This window comes from Cyprinus carpio, chromosome B16 (assembly GCF_018340385.1).
Source record: "Cyprinus carpio isolate SPL01 chromosome B16, ASM1834038v1, whole genome shotgun sequence".
Classification (NCBI taxonomy): Eukaryota; Metazoa; Chordata; class Actinopteri; order Cypriniformes; family Cyprinidae; genus Cyprinus; species Cyprinus carpio.
The window spans coordinates 22512175-22521522 of NC_056612.1; the positions used below are offsets into that span (position 1 = coordinate 22512175).

The 9348-nt window shown below is 39.2% G+C and overlaps 1 pseudogene; it reads left to right on the forward strand.

The window, feature by feature from the left end:
- The first annotated feature begins 970 nt into the window (after window positions 1-970).
- Window positions 971-9348, forward strand: part of LOC122139926 — a 19607-nt pseudogene continuing 11229 nt past the window's right edge.

Consider the following 9348-nt stretch of genomic DNA (forward strand, 5'->3'; position numbering starts at 1 on the left):
GTGTTTTAATTTGCAGTTTTGGTTGGCTGGGGAACAGCTGGGAACGGATACAGTAAGGGATTAAATTATTTAATGGTATTTAATTCATTTAGAATCATAAAACTAACCAGGAGGAAAAGACTCTAGAATGTTTTTTGTAAATCTAGGTTGGTTTTAACGTCACCTACATAAAAGTTTGGGGTGGTAAATGTTGTAAAAGAAAAGGCCTGCAAGGGTTTTTACCAAAAATACATATATGTGAAATACTGTTGCAATGTAAAATAACTTCTTCTATTCAATATATTTAAAATATTAAAAAAGTAATAAATTCCTGGCAGCAAAGCTGAAATTTTCAGCAGCACATTCTTGTGTCTTCGCGCACATTAAATAATATAGTAATATATTATATTTTATAATAATATATTGGTGGAAACAGTGAGTGCATATTTTCTTCAGAATTGTCTTCAGATGAATAAAAGGTTTCAAAAAGAATGGCATTTATTACAAAATAAAAAGAAATATCTGTGTAACATAATAGATTGTATTTACTCATACTTGTGCTCAACTTAATACTTCCTTGGCGGAATAAAAAATGTAATTTCTTTCAACAAAAAATTTGGTGGTAGTATGCTAACTACATTTATGTTATATTCTTTCAATTTAGTTGTTCATTTAAAAGCTTCAGTGAGCAGTGATGTATTTATACATTAACATTAACATAAATATAAAAAAAAAGTGCTATAAAATTCACATCAGAATCAATAATACATAAGTTTTATGTTGGCCATACATGTGACTGTTTTTGTATTGTTGGTGATGTAAACCAATAACGCTTGCCATTAAAGATACCCACTTATTTAGTCGGTTTATGAAACAAAAATATAGATAATGCTTTAATATGTGCTCTAAATTTGTTTTTTTTTTTACTATTAAAAGCTTTGGGGGGTCCTTACCCAGGAAACAGGAAAGAAAAACACGTTCTTCACATACAATGGACAGAGAGGCCAATTATAGTTCTGTACATGCTTGGGCACCCAAGATCCCTGGGTGCCGCCTGTGCACTCGCCCTGGCCGCACACGCAGACTCGATGGCCATCAGCTGACCCCTCCCCCAGGATGACGGGGAGTGAGAGAGCGGATGGATTCGGCCAGAGAACATCGCGGCCGCCATTCTACCGGCACGGCCTGTGCTATGCGGCCTCCTACACGGTTCCCATCATTCTCTTCAACTCTGCCAAGCATCATGAACCTGGGCTGGTTGCCAAGTGGCTGCAGTCCTGATATTGTGAGTCAAAACAGGATAAAAGTAATGGGATTGGATGAGAGGATGTAAATTAACTCAGGGACACAATGGATGCTCAGGGCCACGGCTCCGAGGGCCTCTGTCAATGTTGAAGTACTTTATGTACTTCTGTGGTTTAGGAAAAGCAGCTTATCGTACAAATCTCGTGGGTGGATGTTTGGGTGTGACGAGAGGGCAACAAAGTGAGATGAATTGTGGATTGTGGTCGGTTGTTCTGCACCAGTTTTGATCCGCTGCAAGATCATGCCAGGAGGGACTGTGTTTAGACCAAACACATAGTGTGGAGCACTGAGCCTTGAGCAGGAGGGGGGGGGGGAAAAAACGGTTTTCTCATGCCTGTTCTTTTAGCCTCAGTCAAGCAAAATGTGAATTAAATCTCTTGACGCTTCAGATAAAGGGCAAAATCCAATGCGGAAAAGAGTGAGTGTGGTGAACAAAACATTTCTCCCATGAGAACAGCCCAGTGTCTTCAGCTGCCTGGAGGAACAGAAGGTAGGCTTTGTTGAAGTGGCAGCTACTTTCACTGCGGACGTCTGATGTTTCTTTCCAGCTTAGAGAAGAGAATGGATTGGGCAGAATAGCTGTGACTCGGCCTCAAGACGGAGAATTAAAAGGAATATATGACTGAATTACACATAAATTAAAGGCTTAGTTTTCCTGATAAATTTTTTTTTACCTTCACCACCATGTCATCCAAGAGGTTTCATGTCTTTCTTCTTCATCCCTACAAGTAAACTTTTCCATTTTATGAATTTACTTCTATGTACCAGTATTTCTGACGTCTTTTGTATACTCAACATTCTCCCACGGCTAGTTCTGTTTACCGCTCTTATGTCAGGAGCTACCTTTCACCCTCAAGAATGGGATCACCACATCTTGCACACGGCGTTTCAACAAATGGCATCCTGCTTATCTCCACTGAGCTTTCTTCACGTATCCAACCGACCTTCCTCTCCACCGCACCTTTCTATTCCGTCGTCTCCTCCCTTTTCTCTATAGTCCCCCGCCTCTGGTTCCGCTATGGCTAACTCGCCGACATCCGATCCACGATCCATAACGGGGTCATTTGCTGAAAAAACTTATACATGCTCGAACTGGCCACTAGCTCTTCCCTGACTAGTGTACTTTGGTTCAAAAAGGTAGGGTGAGGGTGAAATAACTCCTACGTACTATCTCATTTTTTTTCCTCCGACATCATTGTTTTTTACCTCCTTTTGTTTAAAGGGAGTTTGTCTTTGCCTCTTATCGCGTTGTAAAAACCCTGGGTCATTAAACTTCCACTCACGTCCAGCGAGACCTTTTCCAACATAAACGAGGTCATTGCGTGAGGTCCAGCTAGTTGCAAGACGAACATTTGTGGGTTAAAAAGTAAATAAAAATGAGTGTATATACTCTAAACGACCCTTCATCCTCGTTTGGGCTTGTGTAGCGAGAGCTTTGAAGCGTACTGAAAGCGCTATTTGGACCTTCAACCTGTTGGGTCCCACATTGGAGGTTCAATATATCGAACTTAATTTCTTTTCAAAACTGACGACAAGGAGTAGACACATGACCATCTAGTATGACTATGGTGAGTGATGGGGGGCGACCCCGCCGGTGTGGGGGTGACTTATCAGAATTTATATTCATGACAGTGACCCTAACGTCATAAGGCACACAAATAAATTATATTGGGTTTGTCCCGTCAGTTTGTAGTTATTCTGTGTTTAAGGAAAGCACAACTCCGAGATTCCAGGTGTAATGTATTTTACACAATAGCCGCTTCTGTTTCCCTGATGGGCAACAGTGGTCATGTCTTGTGTTTAAACACTATCAGCTTGTGCTCCTCTCTGTTAACACGCGGGTGTGTTGGTGGGGGAATATTCATGGCTTTTGAAGCACTTTCAAGGAGATAGGACAGATGTTCTTTTGTGAAGAAGTACGGGGTCGGTCAGATCATCCATCTGGAGGAGATCCCCAGTAAGTCCTTTGTGTTTTAGTTAACCCGCAGGCCAGTAGTGTGGGCTTGTGCAATCATTTTTTTTTTCTAAGAAAAGTGTAAAATTCTTGTTTTTTACCCGACTTCTTCGTGTACCTGAGGAAACAGGATGACAGTTAATCATACTGGTCTTGCTCCTATCATGGGCAGTTAGTTTTACCTTTTCTTGGTTAAGTCTCACTCTATTGCACATCGTCGTGCCATACCCTGTGTGACTGATTGACGCTATTTAAATCACTGTTCACGTAAAAAAAATGCAAAAAAAAAAAAAAAAATAAAAACACGCCACTGCAACGTTATCACCCTTTTCATTCAAATGAGGATGTGTGTTATGGACCGACCCTTTTGTTATGAGAGAACGGCCATTTACTATAGTTTGGAGGACGTTGTTACGTCCCGTATTTATGAAGGACTATGCAGCCTTGACGTTGGTAATAAAGAATTCATTTGTTGTTCTCTTGTAACCCCAGGCTTTCTTTTTACAGTTAACCTCTCTTGGAAGCTGCCTCTGCCAGGAACAGGGCCTGTTGAAGTTCACCACTGGAGTGCAGTAGATTACTATGTTTCCATCCCACGAGTCTCAGGGCGACCTGTCAGGCCACGCGCCCTGATTCAGGGTTAAAAAGAAATGCTTGTTTTGATATTAATTAGCGGGTTTTAAAATTTCAGTTCTGTAAGATTTTTTTATTATTATTATTTTTAAAAGAAATTAAAATTTTATCTGAAGAATATGGAAAAGAATTCTGAAAAAATGTATCAGGATTCTTCAGACAAAACATATTTAAGCCAGCACATTTGTTTTCGACATGTAATAGTCTTGTGTAATAATGTGACCCACCTGGGACCACAAAAAGTGTCAATTTTCCACAAAAATTGAGTTTTATCCATGCAATATAAAATTAATTGAATAAATAAAATGTTCCCTGGATGTAGGGTTGGATTCGGAGCAGCTCAATAATTGGCAGAGTATACAAACTATCTGAAAAAATCGATATTTTTTTTTTCTGCCTCGGGGCAAAAAAAAAAATATCAAAATACTGAGGGAAAAATCGACCGGTCTTTACGTTGTCAAATTGAATCTTAAGCAATGAATGCATGTTTACTTACTCAGCCAATTTAAGTTTTCCTATATAGTTTACGGTTACGGTCATATATGCATGAAACATGATCTTCAACTTAATATCCTAAGGATTTTTGCTCATAAAAGAAAAATCTATAATTTTGACCATGCAATGTTTTTTTGACTAGTGCTAAAAAATAGACCCCCCTTACTTGTTTGTGGTCCAGGCGGTAACAAATGTTAACCTGGAGCACCAAATCGGCATAGCAGAATGATTGCTTATGAGCATGTGACACTGCCGTTAATTTTTAATTTATTTGTTTACTGTTATATTTTTTAATTTTTTAATAAAAGCAGCCTCGTTGGTGAAGCATATAAGAGACTTCTTTCAAACACATTAATCAAAAGTCTTACCACCACCAAAAGATTGAAGATTGATAAGTTATAACAGTTTGTGAAGTATGCAGCTTTTCTGTGGAATTAATAACATGATTGCTAATGATTGCTGTTGGACAAAAATTCCAGTTGACATGCTATGAGAAGTTACCTCTAGACTTGGGGCCATCAAACAACCACCTGCAACACTTTAGCATCAGGGAATAAGCTTGGTCAAGCTCCCACAGAACCTAAATGAGTAAAATAGTCTCCAGTTTCTTTGAAGACTCCGTTACCGTTGATCTAAACATGCTGCATTTTTTGCAGTATCGGGGTCCTCTGGTGGCCTACATCCCAGCAGGTTTTGGTCAAGGCAGCAGTTTCACCATGGGGACAACAGTCTGGTTCCTGTGGACGTGTTATCCGCTCTCCCCTCTGTTGGCGCCCCCGTCTTTCAGTCTCACATGTTCACTGGAGGAGATCAGAAACACATGTTTACACAGACAGGTCTAAGATCCCCCCCACCCCACCTCCCCGGCTTATTAGCTCATGTTGATTGACTTTCAAAACCATTTCTGTTCGCCTTGTTTACCACACATGTATCAACCACATTCTTTCCTGTAACTTTCCTCACTTCTCTCTTTTTTAGAAGTTTGGAGGCTCTGTGCTTGCAGTCGTAACGGACTTGTTGCCAGGTTGCGGCGCATGCAGGCGCCTTTTCCAGAGCACGGCTGCCTGCTGGTATCCCCTGGCAAATATTGGCCTTGAACCGGGCGTGACCTGTTTGATGCAGATCCAGACCTCCTGAAGACACCAGTCCACCAACATGAACCCAACTTAGGCCCCTTCATACTTCAGCCACTCTGAAAGGGCAGGAAGCTGCTTAAATACAATTTAATCCCAGCTCAAATTAAAAGTTGCCCCCTGTTCGTTTTAGAAAACCAAAACCATTTTTACTGTGTGCTGCTTTTTTAGATTTACTCTTTGGTGTGTCCGGGGAAGCAGACGGGTGTTGTAAGCCACATGCGCTGTACAGCAGTAAAGAAGAGAGTGGTGACACTACACGATCACGATTTGCACTAAAGCTCCTATGATGCAATGGTCACGCCTTTTGGTAATATTTCAAATTAATTGTGTGGTGTATAAGACACGCGTTCCACATTTTCTAGATCATGTAAAAAATTATAGTTTTTTTTTTGTAGCGAACCAAATCATGGTTTCACTTTCCAAAAGATGTTTAGCTATCTCCATTCTGTGTGTGTCTTTTTTGACAGGGTTTGACCTATGCCAGTCTCCGAGAAGCCGTCTGAAACAGCTTCATCCTTCAGCGAACTGACCCACCTTACTGCTGTGAAGACCACATGGTACATGTCCATTTCAATAGAGGAGGATTGGCATCGCTGAGCTCATCCCTCTGGTCACCACCTACATCATCCTCTACCACGCCTTGCCCCCATTATATCTACTTCTCCACCCCTAAGTTGTCGTGCGAAGGTCCCTCCTAATCTACCTTTATACTATGTAGATTGATTATTCATTTTTTTTTTTTTTTTTTTTAAGGAATTAGGCATTTTATTTAGTAAGAATGCATTAAATTGATTTGAAGAGACTTAAACGAGACAATTAAATCAACATTTGTGGTGTTTCAAATAAATGCGTATGACTTTTCTAAAAACATTAATTTAATCCTTGAATAAAATATCACAAATTCCACACAAAAAATAATTAAGCAGACAACTGTTTTCAATTGGTGAAAATACTAAGATAATGTTCCATTGAGCACTAATATCCGACAGAATGTCTGAATGATGACACTGAAGACTGGGAGTAATGGCTTTTGAAAAATTAGAATTGCACTCACAGAAATGGTAAACTATATTTTAAAAATGTAAAAAACAGTTTATTCTGTTTCTCAATATATACTACCTACTATACTACTATGGATGTTAAAAAAAAAAAAAAACATTTTAATTGTACTATTATTTCAAATATTACTGCACATTTTATTTAAACACAAATGGGTAAATCACAACACATCTTTCAAAAAAAAAAACACACCCAAAACTTTATGAACCGTTCTAGCTGCACATGCATTTATTTTTTGCAGGTTTTGTGTTAATGGAATACCTGTGTTGTGTAATGTAATTGTTACAATTGTGCACTTCTGACCCTGGACTTAGAACAGGGTATCACACTGTGTCTCAGTGTTGTAAAACAATAGCGTGATATTCAATAGGTGTTAACATGTTTTGCAGAAGATTCCAGAAATATTGTATTTAATGGGCCATCTGAGATGTGCATTAGATTCTATAACTTTCACACGATGAAGATACTTGCAAAAAGGTATAACAATCAACGTTTTCAGCACCGTGCACTTTGTCAGGAAATATCACCCAGGGTCTTAATTTTGGGCCTGTGATTTGTGTCCCACTACTGTTATGTGTTCATTGTGGAAAGTACCACCAGTTTGGTACCTGCCACGGAATTATTCCAGACTCCTTGCCAGAAAAACTGGGAATATTAATAGTGTTTTCTGCTGTTCTCTATTATTCTTTCTCTATTAACCATTCCATATATCTCTAAAATTATATAGGAAGTAATACAACAGTGTCTGAAATGGATGTTTTTTTGTTTCCAGGTGCCTCTGGGAGGGGGTGAAAGCAGTAAATTGGCAGTAAGAGAAAGCTTTCAGATTAGCAGAGCTGTTTGGTTTCTGACTGAGTTTTTCGCCAGCTTTCGTGTTGATCAGTTTGGCCTGGCGATTATCCTCAGAACAGCACGTTCAGCATCAAGAATTCACATACCCTCTTTCCAGCAGCATTTCATATGCTTAATGACATTTTTTGAGAAAATGCTCTTGACAAAAAATAATTCTGATAATCCCTGCCTCTCACTTCACTGCGGCAGGGAAAGATTGACATGGTGAAATCCAAATGGGGCTTGGCACTGGCTGCTGTGGTGACGGTCCTCAGCTCTCTGCCTCATGTCTGTGGGACTCTGCACCTTGTTTGGCCTGACGCCACACGCTGAATGGAGGGTAGGAGCTCAGCCAAAACACACCTTCATTTGATGTCACTAGAATGATTATGTGTTCATCCACTATCACAGGGCTGCTATAGACTAATAATACCCTCAGGAATTAAAATGTCACTGTTTGATCTCTGAACAGGTTGATGTATAACCGATCTTCAATAATAATGATAGACAGTTTAGGGGACTTTCATTGCCACAAGGAAGTGTTTGAGTGGGCAGGGATAGTCCTCCGCCAGCCTAAAGGTTGCATGTATGGATTTTACAGTCACAGTGGTGTGGTGAGCTCAAGCTGTCCAAACAAATTTTGACTTGGTTCACCGGAACAGGCTGCAGTCAATACATACACACTATTTAGGCCACGTGTGTACTCCATATGATCCAAGATACAATAGGTCTGCATAAGGTCAACTTCTCAGCTAATGACAGAATGCTACAGTGGGATTTTTCTGTTAGGTTTTTATCATTAATAATAAGCTAGCTCCTCATGTTTTTCAGTAGTATTTTTCTCACATCAAACATTATTTTTTGATTGATTTTCAAAGGTTATAGTTGTTTTCTCGCTGCTGCTGTTTTTGCAGGGAAATCTTCCCTTTTACCTTGTGGTGGTAATTGGTTTGGAGAATGTCCTTGTCCTCACCAAGTCTGTTGTGTAAACGCCTGTCGACCTTGAAGTCAAAGCTGCGTTATTGCTCAAGGTCAGAGATGATGCAATCATCTGCACTGTTAAAATATGTGCACTCAGTTTTTCATTCAGTATAAGCCCAATCACTATCTTAAGCACTGTCTTACTGTTCGTGTAGTAACACTTTTTTTTTTTTTTTTTTTTTTGGGTTAATCACAAAGCCTGCCGTCCCTCAATAATCTCAATACTATAAAATATAGTTCAAAGTCAACTATCTTTAAGATAAAATAACAAACATCAAAATATATATATACTATAATATATATATATATGATAAATATCTATATTATGTAGGTAGATGTATAGTTAACTATGTATGTTTAAATATGTTTATTTATTGTAGTTACCTTCCTAGCCTTAAAAAAAAAAAGACATTTTGCGTTTTTTTGTTTTGTTTTGTTTTTTTTTTCCATGAAGCCCTTGGTAACCTCTTAAGTCAGTTTTGAAGTCTTTTGTGAAATATGGGATGTGAAAATTAATGACCAATTATTGAATGAGACATTGTTTTTTTTTCCTTTTCTTGGTTCTGTCTTAAGGTACTAAGCAATGAGAGCTGGTCCATCATGTAAGAATATGGCACCTGTAGTTGGCATCATCCTCATTGGATATTTCACTTTTGTACCTAGCAATTCAGCGGGTTGAAGCTCTTCAGTAATAATTTGGCATATATTACACTCTGCGGATTTTGGTGGTAGTAGTATAGCAGTACCAAATCACAAACGCTTCACCTTTCCCTCTTTTTCTTTTGTGTGTAGGAGTTCTGTCTGTTTGCTGTGGTCGGGCTGGTGTCTGATTTCTTCCTGCAGATGTTTTTTCTTCACCACTGTGCTGTCTATTGACATCCGCCGCATGGAGGTGAGAACCACCCACACAGAATATTTTTCACAATTCCGTGAGAAATGCCTGAATCATTCATTGCTTCATCTGAGTACCTTGTC